We start from the raw sequence: 9741 nt of genomic DNA, 5'->3' as shown, positions 1-9741 counted from the left end.
TTGCCTGGGCTATACCTTGGACCCTATCCTAGCCCTTACATGTTGATGAGGTAGTTGCATAGGTATAATGGAGGTCCACCAGGGCCTTGGACATGGAGCCAAGTACTCTAGAAGTCATTGAAATCACAAGTGGCTCAGCTGCTTAAATATGCAGCCTGAAGTTAAGATTGACAGTTACAGTCATCAATCACAGACTCAACATGTTACAGCCATATTCCCTAGCAGACATTCATGTCCATCTGAAGATATCCATATGTATATTGGATGCATAGTGTCACATGGGCCTGCAAAGACACAGCACTGACTCAGCTGTTTCTGAGCCAGTGCTGACATCAGATGGATCACTTAGCAGGCCTTCACTTACAGCTTTTTGAGAAGCATATGTCATATATTGCGGCAATCCCAAACTTCTCACAGGTCATTGCATGCTACATATCTCTTAAGGGTTGCACATGGCTATACAAGGCTGGGCCCTACTACACACAGCTAAGCAAACACTCAACTTTCATGTACAGATGGTGAGGGTCTGGGCCATTGGGCAGTAATGTTGGTTATGTTAGCTGCTTGAGGAGGCTAGACAAGGATGCTAGTCTGACTATCTGAAGGCTGCATTGGGAATAGGATGCCGTCATGCCTTCTCATGCTGTTGAAAGTCACCTCTGAAATGTACAGGTCAGAGTTTATTTATTAATGACAATAACAGCATCCACATATCTCATTGAACCCAAGGCAAAGCTGTGTTAGAAACTATTAACCTAGCCTGACATTTCACAGGTAGCCATTGGGAAATATTGAGATGTCAGGACCCAGCAATGCCCTTTGCCTGTCTAGCTCAGGGATAGTCATGTTGTCTTGCTTTATATAGGTTCATGGAAAATCCTCAGAGTAGTTTTTTTGTTCTGATTGCTAGTAGCAGTTATAATCATTATCCTATTTTTGGCCACCCTTAAAACACATAGGGGCGGATTTTCAGAGCCCTGCTCGCGTAAATCCGCCCAAAACCGGGCGGATTTACGCGAGCAGGGCCCTGCGCGCCGGGAAGCCTATTTTACATAGGCCTCCCGGCGCGCGCAGAGCCCCGGGACTCGCGTAAGTCCCGGGGTTCTCGGAGGGGGGCGTGTCGGGGGCGTGTCGGGGGGCGGGCCCGGTCGTCGCGGCGTTCCGGGGGCGTGTCGGCAGCGTTTTGGGGGCGGGTACGGGGCGTGGCTACGGCCCGGGGGCGTGGCCGCGCCCTCCGTACCCGCCCCCAGGTCGCGGCCCGGCGCGCAGCAGGCCCGCTGGCGCGCGGGGATTTACGTCTCCCTCCGGGAGGCGTAAATCCCCCGACAAAGGTAAGGGGGGGGTGTAGACAGGGCCGGGTGGGTGGGTTAGGTAGGGGAAGGGAGGGTAAGGTGAGGGGAGGGCAAAGGAATGTTCCCTCCGAGGCCGCTCCGATTTCGGAGCGGCCTTGGAGGGAACGGGGGGAGGCAGCGCGGCTCGGCGCGCGCAGGCTATACAAAATCGATAGCCTTGCGCGCGCCGATCCAGGATTTTAGTGGATACGCGCGGCTCCGCGCGTATCTACTAAAATCCAGCGTACTTTTGCTTGAGTCTGATGCGCAAGCAAAAGTAGGCTGATCGCGCTTCTTTTAAAATCTACCCCATAGGCTGAAGACTCCAGGGGAGACAAGCTAGGAGAATAGTCATTTTCCAAGCTGAGTTGCGACCTTTCAGGTCTTTTTAGTTTGAGGCCCTTGCTTGTCCACATGGCTGACCTAACTTTTGGCCAACATAGCTGAGTTACTGTCCTATAGGATGGGTGTCCTGTGGTGTTTGAGCATTTTTCAGTTAGTGAATACCGAGATCAAGGTAGGTATGCTGATAGATTGTCACTCATCAACTCTGTTCATGGTATTAGTGCTAGAGAAGTTATTGTCAACTGATTACCGCATGAGCCAACACAAGCCTCTTTCTGAAGCCTACCACTATGCAAAATATATAGGCCAATGTAATGTCTTCTGCACTTTCACTGTTGTTATGTGGAGAGGCAAGCATATAGGGGCACCTGAGGCCTGGAGGGGCCTAGATCTGTAACAAGGACAAATTAGTGAGCATACATGCTTCCCACAGATGCATGTCAGGCTGTCAGATATAGACAATCTTCTGTGAAGAGTAATGACGCTATCTCATTAGCAGATAGAGACAAATTTGGCACAGATATGGTAGATGATGAATAGGTCAAGAACAGCAAAACAGGGCCTCAGTAAAGATCATCCTTAGCTAAGAGGTATGTACAGATCACCAAACCAAGGCAGTGCAGGGGTGATAACCAGTTTGTTGAAGTCTGTCTGGACCTAAGCAATAGCAGGCCTTATCACTGTCTGCTCTTGGGCAGTGGGGAATCTCTATCCAGCACACCTCCATGAATTCTCTGCAGTTGTCACACAGCAGCTAGTACGGTGTTCTCACAGGATGCAAGTAGATGACTAAAGAATTTAAAAAATCACTAAAAACATATCTTTTTATAGAGGCGTTTGGAATCACAGCCCAATAGGCTACATATTCAAACCAGAACGGAGAGGGCTTTTTTGTTTTTAAATTTGTATGTAAATTGTTATTATTAGGGTTTTTATTTTGCAATGTAATGACATTAGATTAGTATATGGATTTGCAGTTAATTGTATTTCTATCTAACCTTTATTATTTTTGTTTCCATTTTTTTGATTTTAGGTATTTATTTATGTTTATGCATAGATTTAACTCTCAATCTATGAAATTGTATTATTATTATTATTGTTATTGTTACTACTTTGTAAACCATTTTGGTCAATTACATAATTGTTAAGACAGTATAGAAATATTTTAAATAAAATAAATACATATTTTTTAACTGCCAGACAAAAATGCTTTTCTATTGAGCACCTTTTAAGTGGAGTGAGGATATAAGTAAGAGGCCCAAAGTAAACTCTTGTGGGGTGATTAGTGTCATATCACCTAACACCATACAAGATTTAAATGTACACTATGTAGTCTCTGGGTGTGATCCCTGCAGCTGCACATTTCTGCTCCCTAGAGATGAATAAGAATTAGTGCTTCATGTACTTTTCAAGTAAACGTCTGACTAAAGACTTATGTGATGACAGCATTAGGTGCTAGACCTAGAGAAGAAGGCCCATTGTTTGGTCAGAGGTGATAGATCTTCACAATGGAAGTGGCCAATGGTTTGTTATAGCTGCACTATGACATTAGCATAGCTATACAACCTATTGGTCACCAACACAGTGAAGACATTGCTGCAGCACTTCTAGCCAAGCATTTCTACATCTATTCCACTGGGCAGCATATGAGGGTTACCATTAGCTAGATAGTGCCCAACTCTTATAAATGTCCATATACCAAAGAGCTAGCTAAGAGTCTGCACTCTGGATAAGGCAACATGAGCCACTTGTAAAGCTCCACAGCAAGGAGTTTCCAGTTTTGCTCTTGCTGTTTTCCTTGTGAGCATACAATGAGCTTTCAGTTTTAGGACCTAGGCCATATGGTCTTGCATGGGTAAAATATACCTAGTTGGAGTGGCCAATGGCACTCTAGCATGCAAGATGATGTGGGTCCCAAACCTTTTATCTAGTGAACCTTTAAGACAAAAACTACACAATGAAAAGACACAACCAGAGAGTAATGTTTCAAAGCATGTGACCATTTTATTAAACAATTGTAGTCATCAGTCAATGTCTTTGATAATCACATTCTGCAAGGACAAGATATAAAATAGCACTGAAATGACCAGAACATTTAGTCGAGATATGTACATATATACATTGTTACAAATGGCAATATTATATATACAGTATTCTGATCTTATCCTTTTGCAAAATCATGATTATTACAAAGAAACTAGAAAGTGGAAGTGGCAAACCAATAGCTAAAATACAGCTCTAATGTTAGAGCTGATACCAGCACAGCTATGTGATGGCAAACGAAGGCCTAGAAAGTCCATTTTGAAAGCATGTACTCAAAGGGGGACAACCTAAGTGCCAAAGCAGCAAAGTTCAAGAAGAAGGCACAGATAATCCATGCTGAAAGACTGCACTCAAAGGGAGAAAGTCCAAGAGCCATGGCAGTAGCAGGCAGCAGGACCAGGACCAGAGAGCACAGCATGGAGGCAGCAGGACCAGAATTAGAGAGTTCAGCATGGAGACAGGATACCCAGAAGATGAGACAGCAGCATGGAGGCAGCAGCCACAGGAGATGAGACAGCAGCATGGAGCCAACAATAGGATGAGATAAGATGAGATACCAGCATGGAGCCAGCAGCAGGATGAGATGAGATACCAGCAGAGGGACCAGGAGATGAGACATGATGAAAAGAGACAACAGCAAGACCATAACTGGAGACCACATCAAGGAGGCAGGACTACAGGCAGAACATAGAAGATGGCATACCAAGTAAGCAAGCTAGCATAGGAACTCTGTAGTCAGGATGGGCTCAACAGGCTTCTTTCATCTAGCCAGCACAGGAAATCTGTACATGGGATTGGCCAGGCTTGTTTGGACAAGTCATCTTTCATTGTTTGTTTTATTTTTCTCTTTAAAACTGGGGCCTCATGGGCCTTTTACTCTGCAGGGCTTTTGAGTTGGAAGTGGCATCTGTTTTGTAACCTACCAGGACAGGCCAGATAGCCAGGGAATGCTGCATGAAGTGGACTCCTGGGAGGATGGGGATGGCACAGGTAGAGGATCTGGCAATCTGTCAAAGATTTGTGTTAGTACATTTGTCAGATAGTGGAGGTAGAGACGGTTATTAGGCCCTACGTCAGGGCTGCTGTTTTCACCTGCAGGGCCTGGCTATGGAGGATATGAGCACTCCTCAACCACACCAGCTCTGCCCATATATGATGGAAGTGGAGTTCATGCCTCCTTTGATGCAGCAGTAGCACCAGAGTTGCTCACTTTGGTGCTACTGCTGATTCAGTTGCTGGTGGTTGAGGCACTGTCTCTGTTAGGACCCAGTGGTGGTATTTGGGGCAGAGCAGGCAGGCAGAGCAGCAAAAAGGCTTTCAAAGTGCTTTCATTCATCTTGCATGGCAAATCTGGAAATCTAAGTAAAGGCAGATACATTATTAGGAATGCCAGCTTTTCCATCAATTGTGGTGCCAGCCTTGAGTGATGAGGGCTCATGATGTTCCCTGTCGTTGAAAAGACACATTCACTGGGCATACTCTTTTGTGGGCTTGGCAGATAACTCTGAGCTACTTTGGCTAGTTCTGGTCAGATGGTGGTCTTGTGTGTACAATATGCCAGCTTATCTGTGTCCATGTCCTCAATAGGATCTGTGACACAGCATGTCAGTCATTTGTCCTGGTGTCTCCTTTTCTTAGGTAGGCCAAGAGTCTTTCTTTCCAGCTGCTTTTATTATAGCCTATGCTAGAAGAGATGATTCTTTATGGGCAACATGGCTTTGGTGTATTGAATGGAGGAAGAAGTACTAGGGGACAGGGTGCTGCTGTTGGCTGTTGCCAGCCGGGGAATGGACCCTAGGCCGAGGCGAGGTTAGCACTATCTGTGAGAATGACCTGCAGGTCCTCGCCATCGGTGGGCGGAACTGGATTTGCAGGAACCATAAATACCCTCACCTGAATTGATGGTGTCCAAACACATCTGAGGTCAAGTGCGAGCAGTGGACAGGTGGAGTCCAGGTACAATCCAAGGTCAGAGACAGGTGGCAGGCAAGCAGAGTCCAGGTACAATCCAAGGTCGGAGACAGGCAGCAGGCAGGCAGAGCCTGGGGGCAATCCAAGGTCAGAGACAGGCGGCAGGCAGAGCCCGGGGCAATCCAAGGTCGGAGACAGGCGGGAGGCAGGCAGAGTCCGGGGGCAATCCAAGGTTGGAGACAGGTGGGAGGCAGGCAGAGTCCGGGGGCAATCCAAGGTCGGAGCAGGCGGGAGGCAGGCAGTGTCCGGGGGCAATCCAAGGTCAGGGCACAGACAGGAAACAGAAGACAGCACAGTGGCAGCTACTCGCAGAGGAGACCTGTTGCAAGGCAAAGCAGACTGCTGGGGCCCAGGGTTAAAAAGGTGCTGGGCCTGACGTCATTTCCTGGGACTGGGGCACTTCCCAGGTGTAGTCAGCCTATCTCTTAAGACCCGCTGACCCATGTTGAACCGCTGTTCACATGGAAACCTCCTCTGCCTTCAAAATTCTCATTTGTATATCTGCTATGTCCATGAGATTTTAAAAGACCTGCAAGAGCTCACTAGATGCCAAAGGAACCACCCCACTCTAGGGGCAAACCCATTCTAGGGAGCCCTTTCCTGCACAAAGGAAAGGGAACTCTCCCTGGGGCCAGCCTGTCTTGTCCTTATCAAAACCACAGGGACCTGACTACCTCAGCTCTGTCAGCCTGTCCTGCCCCTATCAAAACCACAGGGACCAGACTACCTCCGCTCTGCCAGCCTGTCTTGCCCCTATCAACTTTCTGCCACTCTGCCTTGCTGCCATACACCAAACGACTCACTCTACTCGTTGTGGTGTTCTTGCTATTGTCATGGTTTCTCAGTGTGTTGGTGCTAGTCTTTCTGCTGTTTTGTCCCTTTATCGGCACCTTGTGTTTTTTTCTGACACTCTTTCTGCTTGCTATGTTCTCCCTTCATTGTGCTGTAGGATGTTGATGCCACTTGTCTTGCCACTTTGCCTGTCATGCTGCCTTCGAGGGTTCATGCAACTGTTATCGGTGCTCTCTTTTGAAGCGGTGGTGTGTTTTTGACACTCTCACTGCTGCTTTGTACCTCTGTTAAATCATTCTTGCCACTCCTGGTACCCCTTTGCCCCTTTAGAGTGCTTTAAGCTATTCATGCCACTTTGGTGCCACTTTGCAACAGTCTATGTAACTTGGAGCACTTTTCTCATTCTGATGATTGCTCCCCAGAGGTTTCAGCAGAATTGATAAGAAAACCCCAATTCTGCAGCCAAAAGTAGGCTGTAAATACTTCCCCCTTTGACTGTAATGGGGAAACAAAAAATGAATAAAACTAATCAACGAATTTGTTTTTCCCCCTATGAAACTAATGCAACAAATTTGTGTCCTGGCGAAACGAAAACCGAATTGAAAGGAATTTTTTCCTTCTGCACATCCCTAATATACCATAACATTTCCTTAACTTTCCTGGAGGCAATCTGAACTTTGATCCACATTAAGAAATGGAGTCCCTTAGAGAAGTCTATTCCACCTCCGGTTCTTGGGGTGACTTCAGTCTTCCACCACGTTCCTGTTATGTCCTTACTGTAGTCATATATCCTAGATGAGGATGCCTCTTTGACCTCAGAGATAGAGCTGCTAACAATGGTTTCATAAACCCCAACAACTGCTAATGTATACAGCCGAGCTAGGGCTTTCATCTGGTATATGGTTTTGGCAGCAAAATCCTCAGCCTGCTCACTCTTCTCTCTACTTTTCCCTGGAAATTCTTTTGCTAGACCCCTCTTAGATCAATCCATTATTGTTCTATCTTTAGGGATCATACGGGGATCTCTGAAGATAGCTATAAGGCTTTTGTGATATGGCTTCTAGGTATTTCGGCATCTGTTTGACTGTGGATGTGGTAGCAGGGACAGAAGATATGGAGAGAGGTTTGGGATGTTGTTGAGGACAGCATCAATAGCTACTAGAGATGTGCATCGGGTACATTTTTGTTTCAGGCTTTGGATTCGGCCTGCCACTGAAAATTTTGTTTTCCTGTGGTTCGGGCTTTTTATTTTTTAGGGACCCCCAATTTTCGGGTTAGCGCACAGCTAATTAGTGTGCGCTAACATTTAAAGTTATGAGAGTTATGAGAGCATTTCTGTGTGTGACTGACAGCATGTCAGGGTCTGTGTGAGACCATGTCAGTGGCTATGTGAGAGTATGTTTGTGTGTGTTCTGTGATTCAGTGCATGTTCTGTGACTGAGCATGTTATATGTATAAGAGAGAGGAGAAAGATTGTGAGCAACAACCCCTCTCCTCTCCCCTGCTAATCCATACAACCTCAGGGCACCTGGAAATCAAAAGATTCCAGGTACGGACAGCAGGGGATTTTTTTTTTTTTTACTTTTTTAAGTTTTAAGTATTGGGTGGTGTTTGTATCTGCTGTTTTGAAATATTTTATTGGTCTTTGGAAAATGTATTTGAGTGTTAAACTATTGAATGTTATTCTTTTTGTCAGCTTTTTGACTTCATATTAGAATGGTTTTACATCTATTGATGTTTTATATTTCTTGTTTGTATTGTTTGATGTTTATGAGAAATTGTAATGCTTCTGTTTTTCTATTGCTGCACTGCATATATAGTCTGGCTTCTTGCATTTTACAATTCAGTTGTTTACTGCTATTTTTTATTACTACTTTATAGTCACTTTATTCTGCATTTGGTGAGGGTCTGTTTCTATTTTGCATATGTGACTGAGCTGATATATTCTGCTAGTGTGTAGGTCCTGTGTAGGGATCTATAGCAGCTTGGCTTTTACTGTTTTCCTAATAGTAGGTGTATTGGTGTTTTAGGGCTTGATATAATAATTGCAGTGTTGCCTTTTCATAAGTAGGGTTGTTAGTGTTTGAGTGCTGGCAGTTATTGCAGTTTTGGTATGGGAGATTTACTATATTGAAATTGTAATTCAATTTACTTGTGGCTTTCAGAGAACCAAGCCCATACCCATCACACACTACAATAAACCCAATATCAAACCCAAGGGTCTTTTTTACTTTTTTGCAGGGTTTTACAACACTGCATGTAAATATAATATATATGTTGTAAGTAATATTTTTACCTCAGAAGACAGTACTTTAAATGTTCATGTAAAATCTATTATTATAAATGCAAAATATTTAATTGTGTATGGGGAGGCTGTGACTGGGGTGGGGTGATAAGCTGTAAGTTTCGCCTAGGGCGCCTAATATCCTTGCACCAGCCCTGGGTGGAAGATAGTGAAGAAAGCAGCCAGATAGCCACAGGCAGCTGAGGAGGAAGAGGGCCAGAATGTCTGCACGTGAGCCAATGTGACTGAGAGAGGAAGGGGTAGGTGAGTGTGTGTGTATGTAAGAGACTGGGAGTGTGTGTGTGTATATGGGCATGAGGGTGCGTGTTTGTGTATGAGAGAGGGATCCTTTGTGAAGGGGTGTGTATGTGTTAGAGAGAGACAAACAGAGAGAGTCTGTGTGAAGAAGATGAGTACAGGAGATCACTCGGGGGGGGGGGGCAGAGAAGTGAACCTTGGGGAGGGGGTTGTAAAAGGAAGCATCCACCCTGGGTGTCAAATACTTTAGGTACGCCACTGAATACACCTCCAATATCTATTGTACTAACTCCTCTCATCTGTATTTCTACAGCTTCACTGCCCCTAATAAAATGTGATAGGTAGGGACCACAAGCTACACTATCTCCTGATCAGGAATTAAACTTTAGCTTTCAAGGAAGAAGATTATTTGCCTCTTCAGCTGAAGCTATGAAGTGGAGCTGAAGGGGGAGGGAAGAGAGAGAGGACGGAAAGGGCAGGGTGGCAGCATGCTTGCAGTATTTAGTTACATGTGGAATGATTTGTAATTCTGAGTAATCACTTAGGACAGGCCCCTGCACCATTTTATCTATACATGACTCTAGGCCAAAGTCAATACTCATAGTAAAATAATGAGATGAAGCTAACAGGGCCCTTTTATTAATGCTCCAAGGAACAAACTTGATGCTGGAGTCTCTCCCATGGAAAGTATCTGCTTCCTCCTAAAAATGGATGAGT

Source organism: Rhinatrema bivittatum, chromosome 4 (assembly GCF_901001135.1).
Source record: "Rhinatrema bivittatum chromosome 4, aRhiBiv1.1, whole genome shotgun sequence".
NCBI classification, from domain to species: Eukaryota; Metazoa; Chordata; class Amphibia; order Gymnophiona; family Rhinatrematidae; genus Rhinatrema; species Rhinatrema bivittatum.
The sequence above is the reverse complement of the archived record's forward strand: the minus strand, read 5'-3'. Positions refer to the sequence as shown.